The sequence below is a fragment of the Moschus berezovskii genome, chromosome 2, assembly GCF_049115385.1.
Source record: "Moschus berezovskii isolate FMDL1 chromosome 2, NW_MosBer_1.0, whole genome shotgun sequence".
Lineage (NCBI taxonomy): Eukaryota > Metazoa > Chordata > Mammalia > Artiodactyla > Moschidae > Moschus > Moschus berezovskii.
Window position 1 is genome coordinate 108913047 of NC_142461.1, and position 19185 is coordinate 108932231.

The 19185-nt window shown below is 40.1% G+C and overlaps 1 protein-coding gene across 1 annotated transcript in view; it reads right to left on the reverse strand.

Moving 5' to 3' along the window:
* The window catches only part of SCN9A (sodium voltage-gated channel alpha subunit 9), a 177277-nt gene extending 158511 nt beyond the window's left edge, over positions 1-18766 (reverse strand). The window contains exon 1 of the mRNA XM_088829850.1: positions 18605-18766. The gene's annotated coding sequence lies outside the window, so the exon portion shown is untranslated. The remainder of the gene's footprint in view (positions 1-18604) is intronic.
* Positions 18767-19185: the final 419 nt, after the last annotated feature.

Below are 19185 nucleotides of genomic sequence, written 5' to 3' on the forward strand. Positions count from 1 at the left end.
AGTAATCCAAATCTATGCCACGAACAGTAATGCTGAAGAAGCTGAAGTTGAACATTTCTATGAAGACCTAAAAGACCTTTTAGAACTAACACCCAAAAAAGATGTCCTTTTCATTATAGGGGACTGGAACGCAAAAGTAGGAAGTCAAGAGATACCTGGAATAACTCCAAGACAAATTTGGCCTTGGAGTACAAAAAGAAGCAGGGCAAAGGCTAATAGACTTTGGCCAAGAGAATACATTGGTCATAGTAAATACCCTCTTCCAACAACACAAGAGAAGACTCTACACATGGCCATCACGAGATGGTCAACACCAAAATCAGATTGAGTATATTCTTTGCAGCCAAAGATGGAGAAGCTCTAAAGAGTCAGCAAAATCAAGATCCGGAGCTGATTGTAGTTCAGATCATGAACTCCTTATTGCCAAAATAAGACTGAAATTGAAGAAAGTAGGCAAAACCACTAGACCATTCAGGTATGACCTAATTCAAATCCCTTACAATAATACAGTGGAAGTGACAAATAGATTCAAGGGATTAGATCTGATAGACAGAGTGCCTGAAGAACTACGGACAGAGGTTCGTGAACTTGTACAGGAGACAGGGATCAAGATCATCCCCAAGAAAAAGAAATGCAAAAAGGCAAAATGGTTGTCTGAGGAGGACTTACAAATAGCTGAGAAAAGAAGAGAAGCAAAAGGCAAAGGAGAAAAGGAAACATATACCCATTTGAATGCAGAGTTGCAAAGAATAGCAAGGAGAGATAAGAAAGCCTTCCTCAGTGATCAATGCAAAGAAATGAAGGAAAACAATAAAATGGGAAAGACTAGAGATCTCTTCAAAAATTAGAGATACCAAGGGAACATTTCATGCAAAGATGGGCACAATAAAGGACAGAAATGGTGTGGATCTAGCAGAAGCAATAGATATTAAGAAGAGGTGGCAATAATACACATAAGAACTATACAAAAAAGATCTTCATGACCTAGATAACCACGATGGTACGATCTCTCACCTAGAACCAGACATCCTGGAATGTGAAGTCAAGTGGGCCTTAGGAAGCATCACTAAGAACAAAGCTAGTGGAGGTGATGGGATTCAAGTTGAGCTATTTCAAATTCAAAAGAAGATATTGTTAAAGTGCTGCACTCAATATGCCAGCACATTTGGAAAACTGATCAGTGGCCAAAGGACTGGAAAAAGTCAGTTTTCATTCCAATCCCAAAGAAAGGCAGTGCCAAAGAATGTTCAAACTACAGTACAACTGCACTCATCTCACACGTTAGCAAGGTAATGCTGAAAATTCTCGAAGCCAGCCTTCAAGAGTACATGAACCATGAACTTCCAGCTGTTCAAACTGGGTTTAGAAAAGACAGAGGACCAGAGATCAAATTGCAAACATCCGTTGGAACATCGAAAAAGCAAGAGAGTTCCAGAAAAACATCTACTTCTGCTTTATTAACTACACCAAAGCCTTTCACTGTGTGGATCACAAGAAACTGTGGTAAATCTTCAAAGAGATGGAAATACTGAACCATCTGACCTGCCTCCTGAGAAATCTGTATGCAGGTCAAGAAGCAACAGTTAGAACTGGACACGGGAACAACAGACTGGTTCCAAATTGGGAAACATCAAGGCTGTATATTGTCATCCTGCTTATTTAACTTACATGCTGAGTCAAGATTTCTGGGAGAAATATCAGTATCCTCACATACACAGATGACACCACCCTTATGGCAGAAAGTAAAGAAGAATTAAAGAGCCTCTTGATCAAAGTGAAAGAGGAGAGTGAAAAAGTTGGCTTAAAACTCAACATTCAGAAAACCAAGATCCTGGCATCCGGTCCCATCATTTCATGGCAAATAGATGGGGAAACAATGGAAACAGTGACAGACTTAATTTTCTTGGGCTCCAAAATCACTGCAGATGGTCAGTGAAGCCATGAAATTAAAAGATGCTTGCTCTTTGGAAGAAAAGCTATGACAAACCTGGATAGTATGTTAAAAAGCAAACGCATTACTCTGGCAACAAAAGTCCATATGTCAAAGCTATGCTTTTTCCAGTAGTCATGTATGGATGTAAGAGTTGGACTCTAAAGAAAACTAGTGCCAAGGAATTGATGCTTTTGAACTGCGGTATTGGAGAAGACTCTTCAGAATCCCTTGAATTGCCAGGAGATCCAATCAATCCATCCTAAAGGACATCAGTCCTGAATGTTCATTGGAAAGACTGATGCTAAAGCTGAAACTACAATACTTTGGCCACCTGATGCAAAGAACTGATTCATTGGAAAAGATCCTGATGCTGGGAAAAACTGAGGGCAGGACAGGAGGGAATAACAGAGGATGAAATGGTTGGATCACATCACTGACTCAATGGACATGAATTTGAGTAGGCTCTGGGATTTGGTGATGGACAGGGAAGCATGGCGTGCTGCAGTCCATGTGGTCCCAAAGAGTTGGACACGACTGAGCAACTGAACTGAACTGATATCTACAATGAGAATATAAAGAGCTCTTGAATCTATTAACTAGTTAGAAAGGAATCATAATTCTTAAACTACAAAAAAATTTTAATAATATTCATCTAAAGGATGAAAGATTCCAATTAGAAACAAGGAGAATGTGAAGATGTAATATTCTTTCTGTACCAGGCATCCATCTATATCACTACTATACTTTTTCAATGATTTAAGTATTTTAATCTTCCTATTCAATGGAGGTTACTGAAAGGAAAATGTTCAGAGTAAGGAATACTGAACAAACCACTGGGAATGATGGGTAAAGGGAAGTGGGAGACTCTAAAACTCTATAACATCTACAGGAATGGGGAAAAAAATCAACAACGGATCACAGACCTAAACATAAGAGCTAATATGATAAAAAAAAGAAAACACAGGGTAAATCTTTAAGACACGATTTGGCAATGATTTCTCGTATGCAGTACCTAAAGTACTACAGCAGAAAAAAAAGACAAATTTGATTTCATAAAAGTGAAAATTTCTGTGTGTCAGGAGACATTGTTGTAGGGTAAAAAGACAACCCGGGAACAGACAAAATACTTGCAAATCATGTGGTTGATAAGGGATCAATATCCACAACATAAATAACTCTAAAACTCAACAACAAAAACAAACAGCTCTATTCTAAAATGACCGAAGGACTTGAGTAGACATTTCTTCAGAGAAAATATACAAATGGTCAATATACGTATGAAAAAACCAATTTCACTAATCATTCAGTTCAGTTCAGTCACTCAGTCATGTACGACTCTCCGCAACCTCATGAATCACAGCACGCCAGGCCTCCCTGTCCATCACCAACTCCCGAAGTTCACTCAAACTCATGTCCACAGAGTCGGTGATGCCATCCAGCCATTTCATTCTCGGTCGTCCCCTTCTCCTCCCGCCCCCAACCTTTCCCAGCATCAGAGTCTTTTCCAGTGAGTCAACTCATCGCATGAGGTGGCCAAAGTATTGCAGTTTCAGCTTTAGCATCAGGCCTTCCAATGAACATCCAGGATTGATCTCCTTTAGAATGGACTGGTTGGATCTCCTTGCAGTACAAGGCAAGAGTCTTCTCCAACACCACAGTTCAAAAGCATCAATTCTTCGGCAATCAGCTTTCTTCACAGTACAACTCTCACATCCATACATGACCACGGGAAAAATCATAGCCTTGACTAGACGGACCTTGGTTGGCAAAGTAATGTCTCTGCTTTTTAATATGCTATCTAGGTTGGTCATAACTTTCCTTCCAAGGAGTAAGCGTCTTTTAATTTCATGGCTGCAATCAGCATCTGCAGTGATTTTGGAGCCCCCAAAAATAAAGTCTGACACTGTTTCCACTGTTTTTCCATCTATTTCCCATGAAGTGATGGGACCAGATGCCATGATCTTTGTTTTCTGAATGTTGAGCTTCAAGCCAACCTTTTCACTCTCCTCTTTCACTTTCATCAAGAGGCCTTTGAGTTCCTCTTCACTTTCTGCCATAAGGGTGGTGTCATCTGCATATCTGAGGTTATTGATATTTCTCCCAGCAATCTTGATTCCAGCTTGCGCTTCTTCCAGCCCAGCGTTCCTCATGATGTACTCTGCATATAAGTTAAATAAGCAAGGTGACAATATACAGCCTTGACGTACTCCTTTTCCTATTTGGAACCAGTCTGTTGTTCCATGTACAGTTCTGACTGTTGCTTCCTGACCTGCAGCTGTGAAGAGATATCCCACTCCCAAGGTAAGAGAAACCCAAATAAGACGGTAGGTATTGCGAGGGGCCATCAGAGGGCAGACACACTAAAATCATAATCACAGGAAACTAGTCGATCTGATCACATGGACCACAGCCGAAGGTGGTCCACTGGAGAAGGGAATGGCAAACCACTTCAGTATACTTGCCTTGAGAACCCCATGAACAGTATCAAAGGGCAAAATGATAGGAAAGTGAATGAGGAAATCCCCAGGTCGGTAGGTGCCCAGTATGCTACTGGAGATCAGTGGAGAAATAACTCTAGAAGGAATGAAGGGATGGAGCAAAAGCAAAACCAATACCCAGTTGTGGATGTGACCGATGATAGAAGCAAGGTCCGGTGCTGTAAAGAGCAGTATTGCATAGGAACCTGGAATGTTAGGTCCATGAATCAAGGCAAATTGGAAGTGGTCAAACCGGAGATGGCAAGAGTGAACATAGACATTCTAGGAATCAGTGAATTAAAATGGACTGGAATGGTGAATTTAACTCAGATGACCATTATATCTACTACTGTGGGCAGGAATCCCTTAGAAGAAATGGAGTAGCCATCATGGTCAACAAAATAGTCTGAAATGCAGTACTTGGATGCAATCTTAAAAATGACAGAATGATTTCTGTTCGTTTCCAAGGCAAACCATTCAATATGACAGTAATCCAGGCCTATGCCCCAACCAGTAACGCTGAAGAAGCTGAAGTTGAACGGTTCTATGAAGACCTACAAGACCTTTTAGAACTAACACCCAAAAAAGATGTCCTTTTCATTATAGGGGACTGGAATGCAAAAGTAGGAAGTCAAGAAACACCTGGAGTAACAGGCAAATTTGGCCTTGGAGCATGGAATGAAGCAGGGCAAAGGCTAATAGAGTTTTGTCAAGAGAACGCACTGGTCATAGCAAACACCCTCTTCCAACAACACAAGAGAAGACTCTACACATGGACATCACCAGATGGTCAACACTAATCATTAGGAAATGCAAATCAAAACCTTTGGGAAATCCAACCTCACACGCAGCAGTATGACCATTATCTAAAAAGAGAGAAAGTAAATGTTAATGAGGATGTAGAAAAACTGAAACCATTGTACATGGCTGGTGGCAATACAAAATAGTGCAGCCATGGTGGAAAGGGGTATTGTAGTTCTTCAAAAATTAATTATAGAATTATCCTATGATCCAGCAGAGTCAGACACGACTGAAGTGACTTACCAGCAGCAGCAATTCCACTTCTTTTATATATCCGAAAGAATTAAAAGCAGGAACTCAATGAGCTATTTGTACAACAATGTTCATCACAGCATTATGTATAATAGCCAAAACACAGATGCAACCTAAACATCCATCAGTGGAGGAATGGATAAATAAAGTGTGGTATATACATACAAGGGACTACTGTGCTGTGCTTAGTAGCTCAGTCATGTCCAACTCTTTGCAACCCCATGGACTGTAGCCTGCCAGTCTCCTCTGACCATGAGGATTCTCCAGGCAATGAACTACTGCTACTGCTGCTGCTGCTGCTGCTGCTGCTGCTAAGTCGCTTCAGTCGTGTCCGACTCTGTGCGACCCCATAGACGGAAGCCCACCAGGCTCCCCCGTCCCTGGGATTCTCCAGGGAAGAACACTGGAGTGGGTTGCCGTTTCCTTCTCCAATAGTTACTAGCTGCTGCTAAGTCGTGTCCGACTCTCTGTGACCCCACAGACGGCAGATAGCCTTAAAAAGAAAGGAATTCTGATACATGCTGTAACATTAATGAGCCTTAAGAATATTACATGACGTGAAATAAGCCAGACAAAAAAAGGCAAATGTCATATATCTCCGCTTACATAAGGTACCTAGAATAGGCAAATTCATAAAGAAAGTCAGTAGAATGGTCGTTACCAGGGTCTGGGGGAAGCAGAAAGCATGAGGAATTAGTGTTTAATGGGTACAGAGTTTCAGTGTGGAATGATGAAAAAGTTCTGGAAATGGACAGTGGTTATGGTTGCAAACGATGTGAATGTACTTAATGCTCCTGAATTAAACACTTAACAATGGTTAAAATGGTAAATTTTATGCTATGTATATTTTACCACAATTTTTTTTAAATTTTTTTATTTGCAAAAATTTGCTGACAATTTAAGGAAGAGAGTCAGGAGATACCAAAGTCACAGCAGTTAGCAATGGGTCTAACTTGATGGGATTCAGATGTGCTTCCCTGCTATCTATTTTGCCAGGCAGGACTCCTTTATACATTTGATCTTAGCAAAAAGGTCAAGAAGTTATCAGACTCAATTACATATTGCAATATCTTCATTTCATGAAAAATAATTTGCATGATATAAAAAGTATTCAAAATATACAAAGTGTTACTGTACTTTCACCATGTTTTAATTTCCAGAATTTAAACATTTAGATACTCTCAACTGTAAACTCTGTATTACCCCTTCTTTCTTCAAATGGCTTCCAAGAATTTAATCTATTGCAGTTGGTAAAACAATATGACCTTTACATATAAATCATCAAAATATGACTGAAAGATAAATTTTGTAAGGAAATTAAGAGTTTCTCAATCATTAATTTGGATTGTGTGGTACTCACATTAAGAACGGGATCCAGTTTTTAAAACATGCACACTTCACCCCTCCCAAAGTTTGTCCCTTGCTATAACGTTGGTCCCACTGTAATGCTGGTTTATCACACAGACCTCCAGGCAGACTTAGTAATCTCTTCCAAATTGACAAAAGGCCCTCATCTTCTAGCACTTTCAACTCTGCTCTCTGCACTTCAGTCACACTGATTTCCTTGCTGTTCAGTAAACACATCAGATAAACCTTAGGGCTACTGAGATCACTGCTTCTTATGACTGGAATAAATTTCCTGTCACTTAGCTGGCTTCCACACTTCCTTATCTTTCAGGTCTCTGCTCAAATAGCACCCACCCCTAAAAGACAAAAGCCACCCTTAATAAACAATGCCTACTTAGACAGAGAATGAGATGGCTGGATGGCATCACCGACTCGATGGACATGAGTTTGAGTGAACTCTGGGAGTTGGTGATGGACAGGGAGGCCTGGCGTGCTGTGATTCATGGGGTCGCAAAGAGTCGGACACGACTGAGCGACTGAACTGAACTGAACTGAACTTTCCTATATGTGCTCTGTCCTGCTTTTTTTTTTTTTTTCTCACAGTATACAGTGTAAGGTCAGGAAGTGATAAACATCTGTTTACTTATTCATTATCAGTCTCAAAACTAGCAGGAAACTGCCACGTCTTGTTCAATGCTGCAGGTACAGTGTCTATAGTAGTACCCTGAATACCTACTCAATAGATAGTTGCTGAAGGGAGTGAGCAAAGGAAGAGGGAAGGAAAGAAGGAAATACCATTACATTTAAGAAAATATACAAATGCTGAGAATAGTGAGGCTAACAGTTCTAGGAACTAACCTGGGGCAACTTTGCATCCCTTGGGATCTCTGCCAGGTCCTCCCTCCCCACAAACCTCAAGGGCACTGGATACCACCTTGGACATGAACGCCTAACCTACACATTCTGGAGGCCAGCCAGATAGGGCTTAATGATTGATCATCACCTCCAGACAAGTCAGTTGAAAATTTTTCTTTGAACTTTTTCTTTTTACTATCTGGTTACCGATTCATCTCTTATGCGAATCCTTCAACAGAAAACTCACTTTTAGAAAAGGATTTGGGTTTCAGCCTTTTTAAAGCATCAACCTGTACACATGTCAAAATATTTCAGCTCTTTAAGGCAAAGAAGGTTAAATACTGTCATCTACAATTGATGAACCCACACTGGAGCAGAAAATAAGAAAAAAAGCAGGAATGCTGTCCCTTCCCTAAGTGACATAAGAGACGTGAATTTACTTTGTAATGGTAAAAAGCTATGTGAGAGAAGTATAAATTATTTTATTAAATTCTTAACTTATTCCTCCTATATTCTTTGAAAGTGTTCCATTTCAATGAAAAAGCTATTTTTAATTAAAGTCAAGGGCGTGGTTGTGTAATAAGTATTGATGAATTATGTTTTTATTGATGAGATATGTATTAAGAATGACTGTGTACGGCACCATGCAGAGATGCCAATATGAACAACTTATGGTCTCTTCTATTAAAACTTTAACAGTCTAGTGGATAAGCTGACAAGGCACAGTCACTAGAACAGATTGAGATATATCACAGAACTTAGGGGCCCATTTTCTCATGGTTTTTATATACCACTCAAAGGACAGAATCTAAGTAGATAACAGATGCTAAAAGAAAATCACCTGTCTTAGAAAATTATGTGTCACGTAAACTAAATTATTTTTCCCCAAATGTTTTAAAACCCTTATTGAACCCTGAATCACTGATGTTAAAGAATCACTGTAATTGACATAAATAATTGATTCTGCATGACAATAAATACTAAGCTTTAGAACAGAAAAACACTTTAGGTGAATACCGTCTTCTTCTTTTCTTGCCCTGCACAAGATCACTTTGTAATCTCTCCTTCTCCATCCTCTAACACCCAAGATCTCATAGATATACTCCACTTCCTGTTTCCACTCCATTTCACAGCTCATAGCTGAATAAATCTGCCCCAGACATTTCACACACATACCCTTTTCAATGACACGATCACCCTTCTTTCAACTTTTGCCCACCCTGGGAAAGTCTCCTTTCCTGTCTTGAGTTTCTCATAATAAGCAAAATATTCTAATTATGGCCAAGTCAAGTCAGAATAATATAGTGATACCCCTAGATCAAGAAAGCAAAGCTACTCAATGTCTAAAACAACCTCAGAAACACTTCAAATGTATAGAGGCATTTCATAATAATATAATGTCTTCAAACTCCTACCTACATCTCAATTTCAGTTTAACACAAATGCACTCCCCAAGATCAATATTCAAGATGAACATTTAAATAAGATTCAACCTTTCTTCTTCTTATTCTCTAGTATTATAATTACACTGTTTGGTATGTTTAATTGCAAATGTAGATTATTTCAGCTCCATTATGGGTTAAAAAAGCATTTGTGAAATACACAGTAATCAGGTGTATCTGTGTGGGATATTTGCAAGCTTAATCTTGGGATCAGCGAAGGCAATGGCAAGCCACTCCAGTACTCTTGCCTGGAAAATTCCATGGATGGAGGAGCCTGGTAGGCTGCAGTCCGTGGGGTCGCTATGGGTCAGACACGACTGGGCAACTTCACTTTAACTTTTCACTTTCACACATTGGTGAAGGAAATGGCAACCCACTCCAGTGTTCTTGCCTGGAGAATCCCAGGGACGGGGGAGCCTGGTGGGCTTCCGTCTATGGGGTCACACAGAGTAGGACACGACTGAAGTGACTTAGCACTAGCAATCTTGGGATAAATAAGATTTTGCTTTCATTAAAAGGAATATATATGCTACCCAAGTTTCATAATCATATTGAGTCTCTGGGAAGGTTAGCTAACTTCTGAGCCTAAGTGTTTTCTCACCTCAGAGGGTGATTGTGGGGATTTTAAAAGAGCATTAGCAAATCCCTTAATGTACTACTCAGTGTAAAAGGAGACCCTCACACATAAAGCTGTTAAATTAATGTTATTATCAGTAATATTGCTGTTGTTCAGCCACTAAGTCATGTCCAATTCTTTGCAACCCTATGAACTGCAGCACACCAGGCTTCCCTGTCCTTCACTATCTCCCGGAGTTTGCTCAAATCATGTCTGTTGAGTCAGTGATGTTATCTAACCATCACATTCTCAGCCATCCCTGTCTCCTCTTGCCCTCAATCTTTCCCAGCATCAGGGTCTTTTCCAGTAAGTTGGCTCTTTCCATTAGGTGGCCAAAGTACTGGAGCTTCAGCTTCAGCATCAGTCTTTCCAATGAATATTCAGGGTGGATTTTCTTTCAGACTGACTGGTTTGATCTCCTCATTGTCCAAGGGACTCTCAAGAGTATTCATCACCACAGTTTGAAAACATCAGTTCTTCGGCACTCAGCCTTCTTTATGGTCCAACTCTCACATCTATACATGACTAATGTAAAAACCATAGCTTTGACTATACTGACTTTTGTCTGCAAAGTGATTTCTCTACTTTTTAATATGCTGTCTAGGTTTGTCTTAGCTTTTCTTCCAAGGAGCAATCAGTAATTTTAACAAGATGTAAATTTGGCTATCTATATTTTCCCTAAATAGATGGGGAAACAGTGGAAACAGTGTCAGACTTTATTTTTGTGGGCTCCAAAATCACTGCGGATGCTGATTGCAGCCATGAAATTAAAAGACGCTTACTCCTTGGAAGGAAAGTTATGACCAGCCTAGATAGCATATTAAAAAGCAGAGACATTACTTTGCCAACCAAGGTCCGTCTAGTCAAGGCTATGGTTTTACCCATGGTCATGTATGGTTGTGAGAGTTGGACTGTGAAGAAAGCTGATCGCCGAAGAATTGATGCTTTTGAACTGTGGTGCTGGAGAAGACTCTTGAGAGTCCCTTGGACTGCAAAGAAATCCAACCAGTCCATTCTAAAGGAGATCAATCCTGGGTGTTCATTGGAGGGACTGATGCTAAAGCTGAAACTCCAATACTTTGGCCACCTCATGCGACGAGTTGACTCACTGGAAAAGAGTCTGATGCTAGGAGGGATTGGGGGTAGGAGGAGACAGGTACGACAGAGAATGAGATGGCTGGATGGCATCACCAACCTGATGGACATGAGTTTGAGTGAAGTCCGGGAGTTGGTGATGGACAGGGAGGCCTGGCGTGCTGTGGTTCATGGGGTCGCAAAGAGTCGGACACGACTAAGTGACTGAACTGAATGTATCCGTTATGTACTTATTTTATGTCTTCATGATCCTGCTCTAGCCCACCTCTTATTATTCTATGTATCTGAGCAAAATTTATGAATTGCTAAAGAAAACAATTAAAAAAAACTAATTATCATCCTTAATTTGATGATTTGCTTTACAAGATGTGGATTTTTGCTCACGTATCACCAGTGGAATAAAGTAAGTGAATGGACATAACTGGCAAGTATTTCCCTCAAGTTCACACATTTTATTCACTGATTTATAAATGCAAAGTTACACTCCTGATGACTGAATTAGTAGAGTAAGTCTGATTTCATACATAAGTGAGAAATTTCATGTATGCTTTTTTAAAAATTCCTATCAAAGTAGATATTACTTGTTGTAAGATCACTACTAGGACATCTGACAGGTCACCTCCACTGACCTGCTCTCTATTAATGCAGAATTCTGATGGATCAGGTTGAAAGTCATAAATAAAGTGTAACTGGATGGTTAAATTCTTGATTTTTGAATGCCTCTCTCATGTCTTCCTACTGAGAAGTTCTTACATACTTCATCTTACACACATCTTTCATACTACAAACTATTTGTAATTGCTTATAGCTGAAAACTTTACCGGCAAGTGTTATAAATGCAGTGGTCCTATATTTGAGATGTATAACTATACGATCGTTAAAAGGTCAGGATAAAGTGCATTATTAGTATTCACTGAAACAGGATTAAATGTAGAATTAACAATGACAAACTTTAGATGTTGCACCATTTGTATTCAAATTATAATGGGTAAATCTTGACTATAATATACCAAGTTCAGTTCAGTTCAGTTCAGTCGCTCAGTCGTGTCCGACTCTCCGCGACCCCATGAATCACAGCACGCCAGGCCTCCCTATCCATCACCAACTCCTGGAGTACACTCAAACTCATGTCCACAGAGTCGAACACCTCCCTAAAATGTGAGACACTAAAATACCTGTTGTTAATACATATATTTTAACCTAATTTGTACAGTCACCCTGAGAAATAGACACTACCAATTTTATAACAAATTTGATCTGAGAAGTGAAAGCATTTGACCAGGGCTTACCTGGTGGCTCAGACAGTGAAGAATCTGCCTGCAATGCCGGAGACCTGGGTTCGATCCCTGGGTCAAGAAGATCCCCAGGAGAAGGGAATGGCTACCCACTTCAGTATTCTTGACTGGAGAATACCATGGACAGCGGAGCTTGGTGGGCTACAGTCCTTGGGGTTGCAAAGAGTTGGACACGACTGAGAGACTAACACTTTCACTTTTCAGCATTTGACTAAGATCATATGTTCCACAAGGGAAATACCTAGAAAACAATTCTTTCACTACACTAATGTAAACACAAATTTATTCCTCTCTGTTTTCAACACATTATACAGTATTTTACAAAGATTCTGAATTATAGGAGAGACAATATGAATTCTCAAAAGAGATTCTTTGCATAGCCATTATTCTACAAGGATTCATTCCTGAAAGTCTGTCAGATGATCTCATGGGATTGTAAGAAGCTGAATATTCATTGGAAGGACTGATGCTGAAGCTGAAACTCCAATACTTTAGCCATCTGATGCAAAGAACAGACTCATTTGAAAAGACCCTGATGCTGGGAAAGATTGAAGGCAGGAGGAGAAAGGGATGACAGAGGATGAGATGGTTGGATGGCATCAATGACTCAATGGACATGAGTTTGAGTGAACTCCGGGAGTTGGTGATAGACAGGGAGGCCTGGTGTGCTGTGATTCATGGGGTCGCAAAGAGTCGGACACGACTGAGAGACTGAACTGAACTGTTTCCAGTTGACCCCTGACGATGACATTTCTTTTCTCCCTACTTGAATTACTATAATTTGTCCAGGATAACAAGAATATATGTATTATGTTAGAGGAGGGAGGTCATTTCAACTTTGTAAAATTTGTTCCATAAAAGGATTACCTATAAATATTGGGCCCATAAAATCTACCTATAAGCAATATTAACTCTATACCATCACACAGAGAAAGCAAAAGCATAATTTACCAATAAAATATTTTACTTATTCCATTTAAACATATGTATAGTTAGCAAAGTATCCTTACCCGAAGCCCTAAAGGAAGCAGTTTTATCGAACTTGAAAGAATGATTCACAGGGTCGCAAAGAGTCAGACACAACTGAGCAACTGAACTGAACTGAACTGAAAGTCATACATAAGGAGATACTTTATTATCAAACAACATTTCTCTTATTTTCCCACATTATATTTTTATGTATCAATATGAATATGTCTATTACTTCTATTTGCTTCTTTTCTGAACTTGTAAATCACAGGCCCTGAAGAAGTTGACATTTTTAATTACATTGAGTGACTGATACAGTTGGCAGACACTACATACCATGAAATTGCCCCAATTTTTAAAAAAAATCAGATGACACAAGAAGTTTGGTTTGGCTTATAACACAAAGAAGATTTCATTAACCATCTCTATAGAAATGTCTTTGTATTTTAATACACCTATCTAATCTTACTGATTCTTCTTTAGAGGCTCAATTTTCCAATTATTTGTATAAATACTTTGATCTAACAGTGGAGCGAAATTTGTATTACTGTTTAGAAGATGAGATGTAAGAGAGAAAGGGAAAGAAAAAGACATTCATTTCAGGGGAGGGATGGTAAGTTAATGATAATGTAAATGTACTCACTCCCTCTAAGAGTGAACAATTTCCAAGTGAACAATCATAGGTGCAATTAAAGTTTTATCATATATTAATAAATGATTCAGACAGCTTTGTAAAAAATCCAAAGAGACATTTTAAAGAAAGTTGTGATCAATAATGGCAGTCTCTCAAACACCTGACACAACAAAAGAAAATTATAAAATGAATAGCAATGAAATTACAATTAAAGTAATGGTATAATTTAACAATAATATATAGCTTTTGGCTCCAGGTTATATTATTCTAAAAATCCAAAGGTATTTCCTATATTAAAAAGCAGCAATGACAGATTTTTTTTTTCACTTAAAATACAGTTATTTTAAAAAGAAATGAAAAGAGAACGACTTTCTCAGTGAGACTAAAAAGATACAGAATAATTCGGTTCTCCATATAATATCAACTCAAATTTGTTTGTGGAAGATGATATTTATTGGTACTCTTTGAGACATTCCCTCCTCCTTACCCTCTTTCATGGTCTGGCATTTTTCCTCACCACTCAAGGGTTTCATTCCTCCAAACTTCATTCTACTTTTAGGTGCCCAAGGCTGATGGTTTTCCCTGTTGCCTAAAGCCACTGCCTTCCAGCTACACAGAGAAGGAAAAGCAAATTAAACCTTCGATGAAGAAATTTCATTCTGCAGGACGGCAAGACACCAACTGTTCTCTCACATTCCACAAAAGTAATCTACCTGCCTTTTTTGAACGTGCTCTTATAAATTCTCATAAGAAAATCATTTTCATACAATCTTAGGATATCCATTTCATTATGACCTTGCCATACTAAATAGTAACCTAATCCTACACAGTTCCGAAGAAGGAAGCCTAATAACTACATGTGGGAATGAATTAGTTAATGTAAGATATGTAAAATGGAAAGCTAACTTCAGTGAGTGCATAGATGCACTCCAATACATTACAACAACCCCACTGTACCACCATAAGGGCAAATTTAACAAAATCCCTAGTGACAATTCATAAAGTAGTTCTGTCCTTCAAGAAGAAACACAACTGCCCAATTCTTTACCAAAAACAAATGGTTGGTCACTTGCAAGACAAAAAATATCACTAATCAAAGCTAAGTGTCTAATTGAAAGCTACATTTTCAACCAAATGTCACTATAAAAACTTATTTTTCATTGAATATCATTAAGTATAGGCTCAAAAAAAGAGGGGGCTTATGCCATACAAAGTATGGGCATGCACACGCATGTGTGTGTGTGTGTTTGTGTGCATAAACTACAGTATAAACACGATGCTATCATTAACCAACATGCATTTTGAAGCCCACTCTCCTATCCCCAAAATAGTGATGGATCTTCCTGGGTTAGCCCACAGTGTCTCTCTGAGTCTTCCTAGTGAACATTTTGGATTTGTGAGATAATTTGCCCCTTGAGTCTGGAGTAAACACAAATTTGGATCATGTGGGCACCAATCTATGACCTCCGTTTCATTTGATTATACTTCCATCCACTGAGCCCCACTGTTCTCATTTATTATGAAACAAGATTTTTAATTTAGTGATTACAAAGGGACCCTCAAATCCTGATGAAAGATGTAGATTTAAAACTAATAAGGTCATCATTGTATCTTACGAGTCACTTGCACTAAAGTCATAAAGTTACTGGCTTATGCACTCCAATATTTCTTTAAAATACATTTTAATCCAGTTGAGGTTACTGCCTTTTTAGGGTGTGTTATAATCTACTTCCCTTTGAATACCTTAAAGTCTACTGCTGAGAGATGGGAATACATTTCAAGATATTTAAATTTTACCTCTTCAGAATCATAGTTCTGCATGGTAAACTTACCAGATGCTCAACAAAGAAAGAAATGGAATCCTAAAATGCTTAAGTTTATAGGGTTAGTGCACTCTATGATGAAATAAGTCTTATCTTTGTTCATAAACATCTAGGAGCCCCTACTTCCCCACTGCAGGTACGACTCTGGAAGCAGGGTCAGCAAGAAAGACATGGTGTCCGTTCATTTGGAGCATCCAATACATAAAACCACAAAATATACAGATCTGCAAACTACCCGCATGCTGTAATAATCACTATGGAGGAAACAAGGTACCAAGACAGACACAAATATGTAAAAGTCTACTTTTGACAAGGAGATCAAGAATGATCTCTGTGAAAGAGAGACCTTTGAGCTGAGGTTTTAAGTCTGCACACAGACTAGGCATTTAAATAGAGAAAGGAACAGTCCAGGCACTGGGAACATTTGAAAGGCCTTAGGGAGTGAAACTGCTTCTTGTGTTTCAGGTACTAAAAGACCAGGGTGGCTGGAGCATATAAATGAGTGGGAGATGTGCTCAGAGACGTTGTAGCAGAGGGCCAGATTAGACAGTGAGCTGGATGCTAACAGAAGGAATGTGTTGATAACCCGTTTTTGTGTTTCTGCATTTATTCCTTTTTTCTATGTAGCTATGATCCACTGAATGTTCTTAGGGGGAGACACAATGGTGTTGCTTTCTTGGAGAGGTAATTACAAAGGAGCAAACTATGGAAGTACAGAGGCTGAGTCAAGGCTGTAGCATGAATCCATGAAAATTATAATGATGCCACGAATCTGGTGGCAGGGTAGATAAAGAAAGCAGGGTGGAAGAGGTACAGCTGAGAAGTATAATTGAATAGAGATGCATTTGGGAGACAGGACTGAGAGATCGAAATATGGACCGGTTAGGGATGAAATGCTACCAGGAGGAAGAGAAGGCAGTAAATACTCGGTGAAAGGTAGAACCATTAATTCAGATGACAAAGACTGGGGAAAAGGATCTGAGACACAGTTTTAGGGAAAATCATAAATTGTTACCATTATGACATTCAGAATGACTCATTCATAGCTCTAAACTTTAAGTTCCTTTACAAGGTTAGAAAAAATAGCATATAATTCTTCCCAGTACTTCACACTCTTTCACATAGCTAAGCGGCATAGACATTAGATAAATATTTTTATTATTCTTGAAAAATACAAGATTCTATTCTTTTCCTTGCCATAGAGAAAGTCAGTCTGTCTCATTAAATAGGGTGAATAGGATCCCACAGATTCCACCTCAGAATTTCTTACTTTCTCTCTGCTGCCAAAAGTCTCCTCAGCAACAGGTAGCAAAAACACAGAAGCACTACCACAGGAAGGCTCCCTTGATTACCTCCTGGTCCTAGGAGACATAGAGGCAGGAGGATGCTCTTGGCAGAGAGACAAGCCTGACTCATCTTTCTTCCATAGAAGCATCAGGTACCCTGGAAGCCCTAACCTGTACCATAGGAATCATGGCACACCATACACTTGGCTTCTATAAGAATATGTCACCATGTCCCTCGATTTCACAATGGTTCACCTTCAAAAGGGGACCTCTAAATAGACAGGTACTTAAAACATCTACAAAATACAAAACTTATCTTAAGCTATTGTCAGTTGCTTAATACAGGGCACATCCTTCATTATATCAGATGCCATATTTTGTCAAGCATTTTATTGTGAATAAGTTGTTCTAGCAATCATGATTATACCATATATAGAGCTCAAATAAGAAAAGCTTTCAAATAATTAACATTTGTTAAAATGTTAAACAAAAATTAAATAAATAAATACAGATTAACAAATTAGTTTCTAAAAAAGTGAATTGTAGTTTATATTTTTTAAACGATGGAAAATAATTTGAAGACTTCAGTAAAATGGGGTATTGAATAACTGGACTTGGTTTGCAGATTATATATAGATAAGTCTTATTGATATTAAAACAAAAATCATGAACATATATTTTAAATTACCAAGAGAAAGAAAGAAAGGACAGTACCTTTCTCCGGCCCATGTAGAATCAGAAAAAATAGACAAGAATATTAATTGTGTTTCTGAAAAAACTTGAACCTTTTAACACTGACTTCACAGCAACAAATGAAAATCCATCATCCTTTTAAAAGCCTACGTTGATCTGGTATTTATCTTATTGAAGTGAGCTTTTTAAAACTTCCCCTTAAGCTTCTCTCACATAAAAAATTCAGAGGAGATATAAATTACTTCGAACGCTGCTACTGTAATTAAAAAAAAAAACTAAAATAAATTATTTCAAACGCTGCTAATATAAACACTAAAGTAATGAGAAATCTTTGCTATAATCACCAAAGTTGACACTGAAGTTTCTAGTTTGTTAATCTTGTTTTAAGCTTTTGTATTTAAAAGAAGTAACGAAAACAACTATTTTCTTCTAAAAACTAAATGATAGTTTCAGCTGAAGTCGATAAAAAGTTAAAATGATTCTGAAATCCATCTGAATTTCACTAACAAAATGCACATTCGTTTGAAAAGAAAAGAAACTGGGCCGAGAAATAAGGCTAAGCCTCCCGTCAATCATCTGTGTTTGTGCTCAGAAGGGGTGCGGCGCATCCTCGCCACCCTGCAGGTAGCGGCAGCTCTGCGGGTTCTGCACGCTCACCTTTGCAAATGGGAAACAGAACACATGTTTTTTGCTCCTAAAGAATACGACCTAACCCTGAAACCGAAACGCATCCGACTACTCAGCTACCGTAGACAGAAAGAAATAACAGTGGCCATTCGGTACAGCTGCTCTGCCTTTCCACATTTTCAGGATCTGGCAGCAAACCCACACCGTCAAAACTGGCAAAAGACCGACCTTGCAAGGGAAACAGCTGCCTTTCCAGCTCCCCTTTGTCCAGTCGCTGGCACCTCCCCGCCTAACTTCTCCCCGCTCTACTTGCAGGTGGCGTTAATGCCAGGCGGCCAAAACCCGAGAGATGCGAAAACCGACACAGGTGGGTGTGGCGGCTGAGCAGAGCACTGGCGAGAGACTGGCTGGCGGCCTCCGTCCCCGCCACACCAGAGGAGCAGGAGAAAAGGCACTTACTTGCCACCGTGCCCGCCGATCATGCCCACCCAGTGCGCCCGCAGAGTCTGGCCCCGGGGAGGGCGCGGGCTTCAGGGACCCTTCCTCTCCCCGGCGTCCTCTCCACTGCTGCCGCTCCCTCCTTCTCTGAGCTCCTGTTGCTCGGCCGGCGCCTGCCACTACCCGCCGCTGGCCCCCGAGCTAGCCCAGCCCCAATTCCCGAGCCCGCGGAGTTGGAAGACAGACACTGGCGGGGCGAGCGCGGGCCAGGGCCAGCCGGGCTGCTGCGCCCCTCCCTCCGGGCGCGCCCAGAGAGGCGGCGGCCCCGCCCCGGCCCGCCGGCCCCGCCCCGCTCCCCGCCCGGGCCGCACCCTGGCTCCGCGCAGCCCTCCGCTGCTGCCGGGGGCTGGGCGCGGACCCAGCCCCGACCTCCGCGTTGGAGACGCCACGTGCTCTCCATTGTGCTCCAGCAGAGAGCCGAGGAGGGGGTCGCACGACCGCGCACCTTCACCTACCCCATTGGATGGGGCGTGAGTGTGTGCGAGTGTGTGCGCGCGTGTGTGTGTCCCTCCAGCTGCCGGAAGAGTCCTCCCTTATTTCAC